We start from the raw sequence: 8,746 nt of genomic DNA on the forward strand, positions 1-8,746 counted from the left end.
ACAATGTCCAAAGCCCCAGTGAAACCTTCTTTGCTCCCCACCCTGGTACCAGTAGCATTACAGAGAAAATGCCCCACTGTGTTTCAGGGGCTGCTCCTGCTTTCTCACTGCATCATGCTGGATGACCCTTGAAAAGGACACACACACACACACACATACGTAATTAAAGTTAACCTCTACCCCAAGGCCAGAGCTCTGTTTGGAAACCGCTGTTCCCTGGCTCAGGGGCTCTTTTTTTCCATCCCAGCAAAGCTCCGCACGCCACAGTGGCAACGCCAAGGAGAAAGGGCTCCCTCAGACCCAGTGGAGAAAAACGTCTTTCGACGTCTTTAGCAAGTGCTTTTAAACCCCTGTTTTGCAAAGGAACAGACATTTTTTATTATTATTTCTTCTCCGGTAATCCCATCTGAGCCTCTGAACATGCTGCCTGTTGGATAAGCAGCTCCCTTTGGGCAGTCCATGGGTGTCTGAGCCATGCTCAAATGTCCTCCTTGGAAGGGGAGTGGGGAGAGCTGTTGGCTCCTCTGCTCTTGGGAGCTTCTCGCTGCAGACAGAACCGTGTGCAGGATCCAGGGGCTCTTGCAGCATGTGGCTTCCCAAAGAAAAAACCCATCCTGGAGAGGCTGGAGGGAGGCAGTACAGATCAACTTGTCAGGGTGGCCAGTCATGCCACGGTGGCCTCAGCCTTTGGAAAATGAGAGCTTTGTTTCAAGAACTTCCCATCAGAGGCTGGAATCTCCTCTGGCACCCTGCCACAAGAATGCTGCCTGTGTGGCGTGACTGGGGTCTGCTGCACCCCTGCCATTGGCACGGGGTCTGCCAGCACCAGGGGAGCCCTGGCCCTGTCTCCTCCAGCACATCAGAGTGATGGATCTGTCACCACTCACCAGCATGAGGGCACGGGCACAGCGCGGCACAGCGGGCTCCTCTCACAGCCTGCCAAGATCCCGAGAGCCACGAGCAGGCGGCAAACAGAAGTGTGCTCAGATGGGGAATTCACTGCTGTCTGAAACATTTTTCCTTTAGAGACAACCAGGGGATGTTTGCCAAGCCATTGGCTGTGGAGAGGAGGTGGAGGAGGAGGGAAGCCAGGCCATGGCTGGAAGGAGCCATACCAAATACAGTCTGTTCTGCAATCTTTGAGATCTGCTCCCATTCCTGAGATGCAGGAATGGCTCTCTCTGAGACCCCATGGGGCTGCCACCAAAACTGCTCTGCTTTTTCTTTAGCTCAGCTCAGCTTGGGGCTTGTGTGCTATTGGCAATCTTTGCTTTGGCACTTCACTGTCTCAGTCTGACTTTCTCCAAACTCTTGAGTTATTCATGTGGCTGAGAGGTTAATTTACTGGGAGGTGTAGTGTTATATATGAATAAATTATGGCCCCAGAAGGATGGTGGAATGTGAGTATCTCTGCTGTTACTTGGAAAGAGTTGAGGAGATCAGGGCATTTGCCTTGGGCAGGCTGATGAGCATGTGTGCAGCCTCTCATGTAGTGTTCAGAACTACATGAAACCCCACAATGACTGAACTGCAGCCCCTTGAGGCAAATGTGACACCTTTAAATCAGTCACCCTCAAGCAGGGGTGATCACACCCAGCCTGAACAGCCTCCCCAGTTACTGTGCAGCAAGGGAAGATATGGATTTGGGGAAGGCTGAGCTGTTTGTGAAGCTCTAAAGCAATTTAACGTGTGGCTCTGTGTGGCCGTGTGCCTTCTCACAGAGCTTCTGAGGTGAGGGCTGTGCTGGCCTGGCCAGGCCAGTGGTGCTGGTCGGCAGGTTCAGATTGTTCTGTTAGATGGTCTTTAACAAAATGTCAATTTCAGGGTAAATGTTTGTCAGAGTTCCTCTCCTGGAGTCACTCTTGCTGAGAGCTGAGGCATCTCTGAGGGTGGTGCTATGTTGATTAAACACTGTCCTGCTCAGCTGAATCCATGCGGCCCCGACTGCCTGCTCCAGTGCTTGCAGTTCCTTCACCATTTCACAATCTTTCACTCACCCAAAATGTTTATTTAATAACCCTGGAAGACCTTTTAAGTCTCCTGGGTTTAATGTTTGCTAAATATCCTGTCACTTCCACTTGATAATTCCTGGCCCATGCTTGGCCCTGTAGCCATGCTGCAGGCTGGGACAGTTCCGTGTGGACACAGACCTGAAGCCAGTGCTCCTGGGAGGGTTTGTGGCAGCTGATGTGGGACTCTGTCATGGTTTCACCCCAGCAGCCACCAAACCCCACGCAGCTGCTCACACATTCCCCCACCAACAGGATGGGGGAGAGAATTGGAAGGGTAAAAACTAGAAAAACTCATGGGTTGAGATAAAGACTGTGTAATGGAGAAAGCAAAAGCTGCACACACAAGCAAAGCAAAACAAGGAATGAATTCACTGCTTCCCATGGGCAGGAGGTGTTCAGCACCTCCAGGAGAGCAGGGCCCATCACATGGAACCGTTCCTTGGGAATACAAACACCATCACTCCAGATGTTCCCTCTTCCTCCTCCTTCCTCCCAGCTTATATACTGAGCATGATGTCCTATGGTATGGAATATCCCTTTGGTCAGTTTGGGTCACCTGTCCCAGCTGTGTCTCCTCCCAATCTCCCATGCATCCCCAACTTTCCTTGCCAGTGTGGCAGTGTGGGAAGCAGCAAAGGCCTTGGTTCTGTGTGAGCTCTGCTCAGCAACAACTGAAACACCTCTGCATTATCAACCCTGTGCCCTGCACAAATCCTAAACATAGCCCCATACTAGCCACTGTGAAGAAAGTTAACTGCACTTCAGCCCAAACCAGCATAGGCTCTCAGCTGGATCATCTCCCCTTCGTGTTACCTCAGCCCCTGCTCTGTGAGGGCCCAGCAGTATTAGTTTCACAAATTCATTTTCCTTTACAAAAGCTTTTGGTTACTTTGGGATTAGGGACTGTTTAGAGTTCATTGTTTTCCCAAGCTGCCTTGTTTTGCTGTAATGCTGAGACGCCTGGGCTGCAGGAACCTAATCCCCTTCCTTGTCCAGCAGCCTCGCTTTGTGAAAATCTGTTCTCTGCTTTAGTGCAAATTGTTGATGGGAGATAGCAGCAGGTCTTTCTGCTTCCATTTAACATGTCAGCAGAGAAAGACATCTGCTTGCAATTATGGGCATGGCCTTGCTGAAGGATTGACCTGTTAGATTTTATAAGATAATAGAAAATCTTTATCAATTCATAACTCCTGGTGTCATGCAAAGGAGTATGTTTCACCTAAAATATTCATCTTTTGTTTTACAAGATTGTAGGATAAACCATGAAATCGATGTCAAGGGAAAAGGTGTGTGCTCTCAGCGAGGAGAGCCCTGGGTTTCCCACGTGAAAGCCTCAGAGAAGGCAAGGGCTGCTCTGGGGAGTAAGTGGGCTCCGCTGCTGGTCCCTCACTGCCCTCTGCAACATGCCCAGAGAGGCAAATCCTTTTGGAAATGATTTGCCTCCAGCTTCGCAGCATGCTCCAAACCAGGAAAATCACCCCCAGCACAGTGCCCAAAGCACTGGAATCTCTTGGATGGGGCAAGTGGCTGCAGAGGACCTGCTGTGCACCAGCACCTCTTGAGCTGGTGGGAAGCCCCTGCAGCAACCCAGCACATCCCCAGCAGTAGCAGGAACAGCCTGAGGGCCTGTTCTCACTTTCCCCCACCCAGAACATCTGATGCTGGTGGCAGTGCTGGCTGCCTGCCTGGAACAGCGATGGGCAGCCGTGGAGGGGCAGGACTGCGGTCATGGCACGGGCTGCCCGGTGGGCTGGAGGAGGTTCGCCCTGTGCCAAGCTCCTTCCAGCTGGGTGCGAGCCATCTGCCTGGGGTGCAGGGAAGAGGCTGCTCCCTGCCCTGATCCCTTTGTCTCCCCTCAAAGCTGCTCCTGGCAGGATGTGCTGTCAGCGCAGCTATTCTTGGCCTTGCTCAGACCATTTGTCAGCCCTCCAGGAGTCTGCTGTAGTCTCCTCTGTGATTAAGGGTCTCAGAGCATGTTCAATATCATTAAAGAAACAAGAAAATAATAACAATAATGATCTGTGCTCAGGAATGCTCCTAGGAGGAGTCAGAATTGCATCCAGTGACTTTCGGCTAGGGAAGCTCTTCATGCTTTGCAGATTTGCAGGGACTGCATCCCTGGCTCTGGGAACTTTCCATGCTCCCTCATCCATCAGCACCAATTCCTGTTCCCTGCTGTACACTCCCCCGCTTGGATGTGGAGCTTCATCTCTGGGGAGAGGTGCGTCAGACCAGAGAGACACATTTTCCCTGTGAGTGTTGAGGAGACACAGATGCCTGTTGTCCAGAGAGGCTGTGAGGTCCAGGTCCTGGCAGCTGTTCTCCCTGCTAATTGGGAGATTCTCTCCCTGGTCACAATGAGATCACTAAGGGTTTGGCCTTGTTCTGCCACCATGTCTGGTCTGCGCTGGGGATGGGAAACACATCCTGGGCTAATGGCACTGCCAGTGCACAGGTATGTGAAGCATGCATATGCTGCCACCAGCTCCTGACCTTCACCTAGCCCAAAGAAGCAGAATGAGATTCAGACAGACTTGAGAACAAAGCAAAGAAATGAGAAGGGTGGGGAAAATCCTGGGGTAATTTCTAAAATGCCTTTAATTTCTGGGGGATGCTGGAATGGCCAAATCTTTGTTAAGGCAGGGAGAAACATATGGCTGGGGTTGCAGGCAGAGTCCAGGGCCACGTCCCATGACAGGACAGCAGCGGCTCTGCCAGGGCTCCCGTCACAGCCCGGGGGCTGCCGCGCCTGCGCTGGGGACACGGTTACTCCTTGCAGAGTAGAAACAGGCTGGTTTCATTTTAAGCTCCCAGATGTTGGTTGTGTTACCAACTTTTCTTTTCACTGAAGCAAATTCAAAACATCCATCTCTGAGTTCTCAGACATGAGATGTGGTGGGTAAGTTCATTTCTGTACAGCTCCCAGCCTGGCCCTGGCCTGGCAGAACGTGCCGTGGATGCGCCGTGGCATCCTGCTGCAGGCAGACCACCTCCCACAGTGCATCTGCAGAGTCCCTGGGTCCGGGTGCCCCTGGTGTGGGGTGGACAGCCCAGGATACCCACAGCCATCTCCACTCCATCTCCACACATCCCGTGACTCCCACCGTGCTCTGCCCGGCTGTGCCTCCAGCAGGGCTGCTCAGCAGCTCCCACAGGGCACAGCTGCCAGGCCAGCTCTGCTTGCCCTGGAAAGGTGACACAGTGGGGCTGTGGGGTCTGGGGTCCCCAGCCCCTCTGTTAGAGCAGGACAGGGGCGTCCATCTGAGCTCTGGAGGTGATGCCATCAGGGATGGCACAGGCTGGTGAGCTTGCTAGTAGTTTCCCACTGATTTGGAGCATTAGATTATGCAGGATTTAGTTTGATTTCTTCCCCCCTCCCCAGTTTTTTAGTAGCTGACAGTTGTTACCAGCGTGAGGTACTAACTTTTTATTTTGAATGCATGAGTTCAGGCTCGTTAATCACTTCCAAATGCCTCTGTCTAAGGGCGATATTGTTTCAGCATTCAGCCACTAATTTTTTGAAATCTCTGAAATAAGACTCTGCTCTTGAACATGTGCTAGAGAGTTGTTCCTTTCCACTGTATTTTAAAAATATACATGTGGTTTAATTCAACAAGAGGGCTGGAGGGGACATTTTCCCCCCAGTTTTGCCCCCCTCTTTTTCCTTAGAGCTTTATCTGCCAAACCACCCGGCTCAGTGCCAGCAGCAGCCCCTGGACGATCCCAAATGCATCAGGGGGTTTAAAAAAGTATGTTTCTGGGGAAGTCCAGTTCTGCTGTCCTGCAGTACAGACCATGAGGTGTCCCTGAGGTCAAGGACAGCTGCCACAGCTCAGGGCACAGGTACCAGGCACAAGGAGAAGGGTTGGGCTTCCAGCAGCTCCGGAGCACAGGCCCCTGGAGCAGCCCTGGAGCTGTGCTCCCTTGCTCCCGTGGAGACCAGGGCTGTGCTCGCTCTGCCGGTGCCACTGGGCAGGACAAACCCAGCGGTGATGGGGATGATGGCTGCTGGGCTTGGAAAATCTGTGAGTGCAGCAAGGCTGGAGGAGAAATGGCAGTGCCTTTCCATGAGCATTGCCGGCTCCAGCAGACTCTGAAAATCCACAGATATATCAAAGCAACAGGATATGGTTATTCAAAAATGTGAAATACAGGGAAGAGTCCTGCCAGGCCTAAAGCCCTCAGGGAACTTGGTGGTGTCTGGGTTCAGGGATCCCAAGGAAATATTTATTTCTCTGACTAAATTGTCTTTTATGTGTCCTGGCTTTGGTAGGACTTTTGAGGAGATCTGGGTGCTCCACATGGTCTGGCAGATTCAAACCCAGACATCAGTCAGGGACCTGTGGCTCCGAGCACTTTAATTATTACCACTTGATTGGTACAGAAGGAAAGTGGGGGGAGGGAGATGGGGAAAAGCTGTTGGTGCAGGATCCAGTGGAAATGGACCAAGGGAGGGAGGCTGAGCCCAGTGAGGACTGAGCTGAACTGTGTCCCACCTGGGCAGTGCCCCAGCTCCCTCCTGGCCAGCACAGCCACTGCCTGCAGACACCAGAGCTGAGTCCCCGTGACAGGCTGTGTCCCATGCAACACAGCTGGGGCCACCGCAGAGGCAGAGCTGAGCCAGGTCTCCTGCGTGTCCGTCCGTGATCTGAACCACAAAACCCTCTCGCCTCTGCCGGGGAATTGCTGCTGGTGGAAACCCTCTTGTCTCCAGCTCTTGGAAGCTTGAGTGTGCTGAGGCTGTTACGTCCTGTGGTTTTGTTGATATTATAAATGGATGTTGTAAGTGAACTTGAAAGAATTTGTGCTGACCAAGGGTTGTTCTTATTAGGGGCAGTGAATGAAGAGGGGTTAATTCCTGCGAGGCCCTGTCCCTTGTGTCATGCTGTCCTCCGATGTCACTTACACCCTGCAGCATCCCAAGCTCCCTGTGGATGCTGGGACGCTCTCTGCAGAACCAGCTGTGTGGCAGGTCTTCCTCTAGGGTGGAGCGGATGCTTGGCTGCGTGTATGTGGCACTTCTGTATTAAGACAAAGACAGTTTTCTAAGAAGGAGGCTCATGATGAAGTTTTCCATAAAAGCTTCTTCAAAGGAAATCTGCTGAAGAGGATGGAATGCTTCCTCTGCCTGCCTGAGCAGGGTGGCAGCATTAGGAGGAGTGGAAGGGCATTAGATGGGCAGTTGGGTTCCCACATGCTGATGTGACTCTCAGGAATAGCTGCAGCCCTGGCCCTGAGCTGAGCACTCTGAGGCCCATCACATTCCATTGCTGAGAGCTGACATGCTCATTAACCAGCCTAAGCACTGGGACGAGAGAGCATATGCTCGTCTTCTCAGAAATGCACAGGCTCTTTCCAAAATGCTGTTTGTGTTTCCCTGTAAATGGCCTTCTGGGCTAAACATCTCAGTCCCTCTGTGCAGACAAGTGTCCTGCAGGTTCACACAAGGACTCTGCCATTGGCCTAGTCAGAAAGGCTTCCTGTTGGGTACCACATATCCAGCACGTCCCTGTGAGCAGCCCTTTTACAGTCTTTCTGGAATATGCTGAGGTTTGTACAGCCTGAAAGGAAAGCCAGGAGGGGTTCAGTCCTAACCCAAAATACAGCCCAGCCCTTCTAGTTTTTTGCCTTTCCCAGAAAACTCTCTAGCTTTGCTTGGCTCATGGTGGATGCTAATATCACTGTCCATCTCAAAGGGAGTTTAAACACGGAAGAGCTGGTTTGATGTGTTTGATGTGTGTTGCACAATGTGTCACTTCCAAGCCAGCCTGAGCCTGGCTCTCAGGCTGCTATCCTGGTGGCTTGGTGCAGAGAGTCACCTCAGCTGGCAAAAGGAAGAGACTTTCCAAGCCCCAGGTTTTCCTTGGTAGATGTCTGAGCTGTGGTTGCATTTCTGGGGTGCTGGAGATGTTAAACTGATGTGCTGCTGCTGGTGCCAGTGCTCCTGGCTGGGATCCTGCATGCACCCTGCATGCTTCCTCCCAAAGTCAGTCCTCCAGCCAGGATGCTCTGTGTCTGGCAGAGTCAGGGGCAGAGATGTGCTGCAGGGGAAGATGCAGAGGGAGATGCCAGATGGATGAATGTACCCTTGGCTGGGCAGCTGGTACCACTCTTGCAGCCTTTCCCTGAGCACATGTATGTCTGTCCTGTTGTCACCTTCTCCAGTTGGGTCAGGAAACTCCCAGTGCCTCAGCTGCCACAGGCATTTGATGCAGAAAGTCCTTGTTTTCTCTGTTTCTTATAGGAGGAAAATTCTCCTCCAGCAGGAGGGCTAGGAAAGCTGAGAACAGTCACTCAGGGGTTAAAAGGCAAATGATTAGAATACAGAGGATTCAAGATTCAAAATATTTGTTGGAAGTCAGAAGGTCCTGGTTTGTGTCCTCCAAGCACTTGGATTCAACATATGTGACTCAGCAGGAGCAGAGATGCTCCCAGTTTCCCCAAGGTGTTTCTTGGCTCCCAGAAATGTGCTTTAAGGGCTGGGGCATCAATGGAGACTCCCTCCAGCTGAGCAGAGAGGAGCTTTAAACAGAGCTCTGTTCGATCGCTCGCCTGATGAGCAGATCCAGGAGCCAAAACGTGCAGAGTTCCACGAACAATGAACAAGGAGTCTGGAGGGTTCCGTGTGGGGACAGGCTCTGCGTTCCCGGGGGGCTGTGAGAGGCAGCGGTCGGGGCTCGGCTCCGACAATACCGCTCGAGTGCGGGGGCAGCAGGAGGCTCTGCGGGGGGAGT

The sequence above is a fragment of the Acanthisitta chloris genome, unplaced genomic scaffold, assembly GCF_000695815.1.
Source record: "Acanthisitta chloris isolate BGI_N310 unplaced genomic scaffold, ASM69581v1 scaffold522, whole genome shotgun sequence".
Lineage (NCBI taxonomy): Eukaryota > Metazoa > Chordata > Aves > Passeriformes > Acanthisittidae > Acanthisitta > Acanthisitta chloris.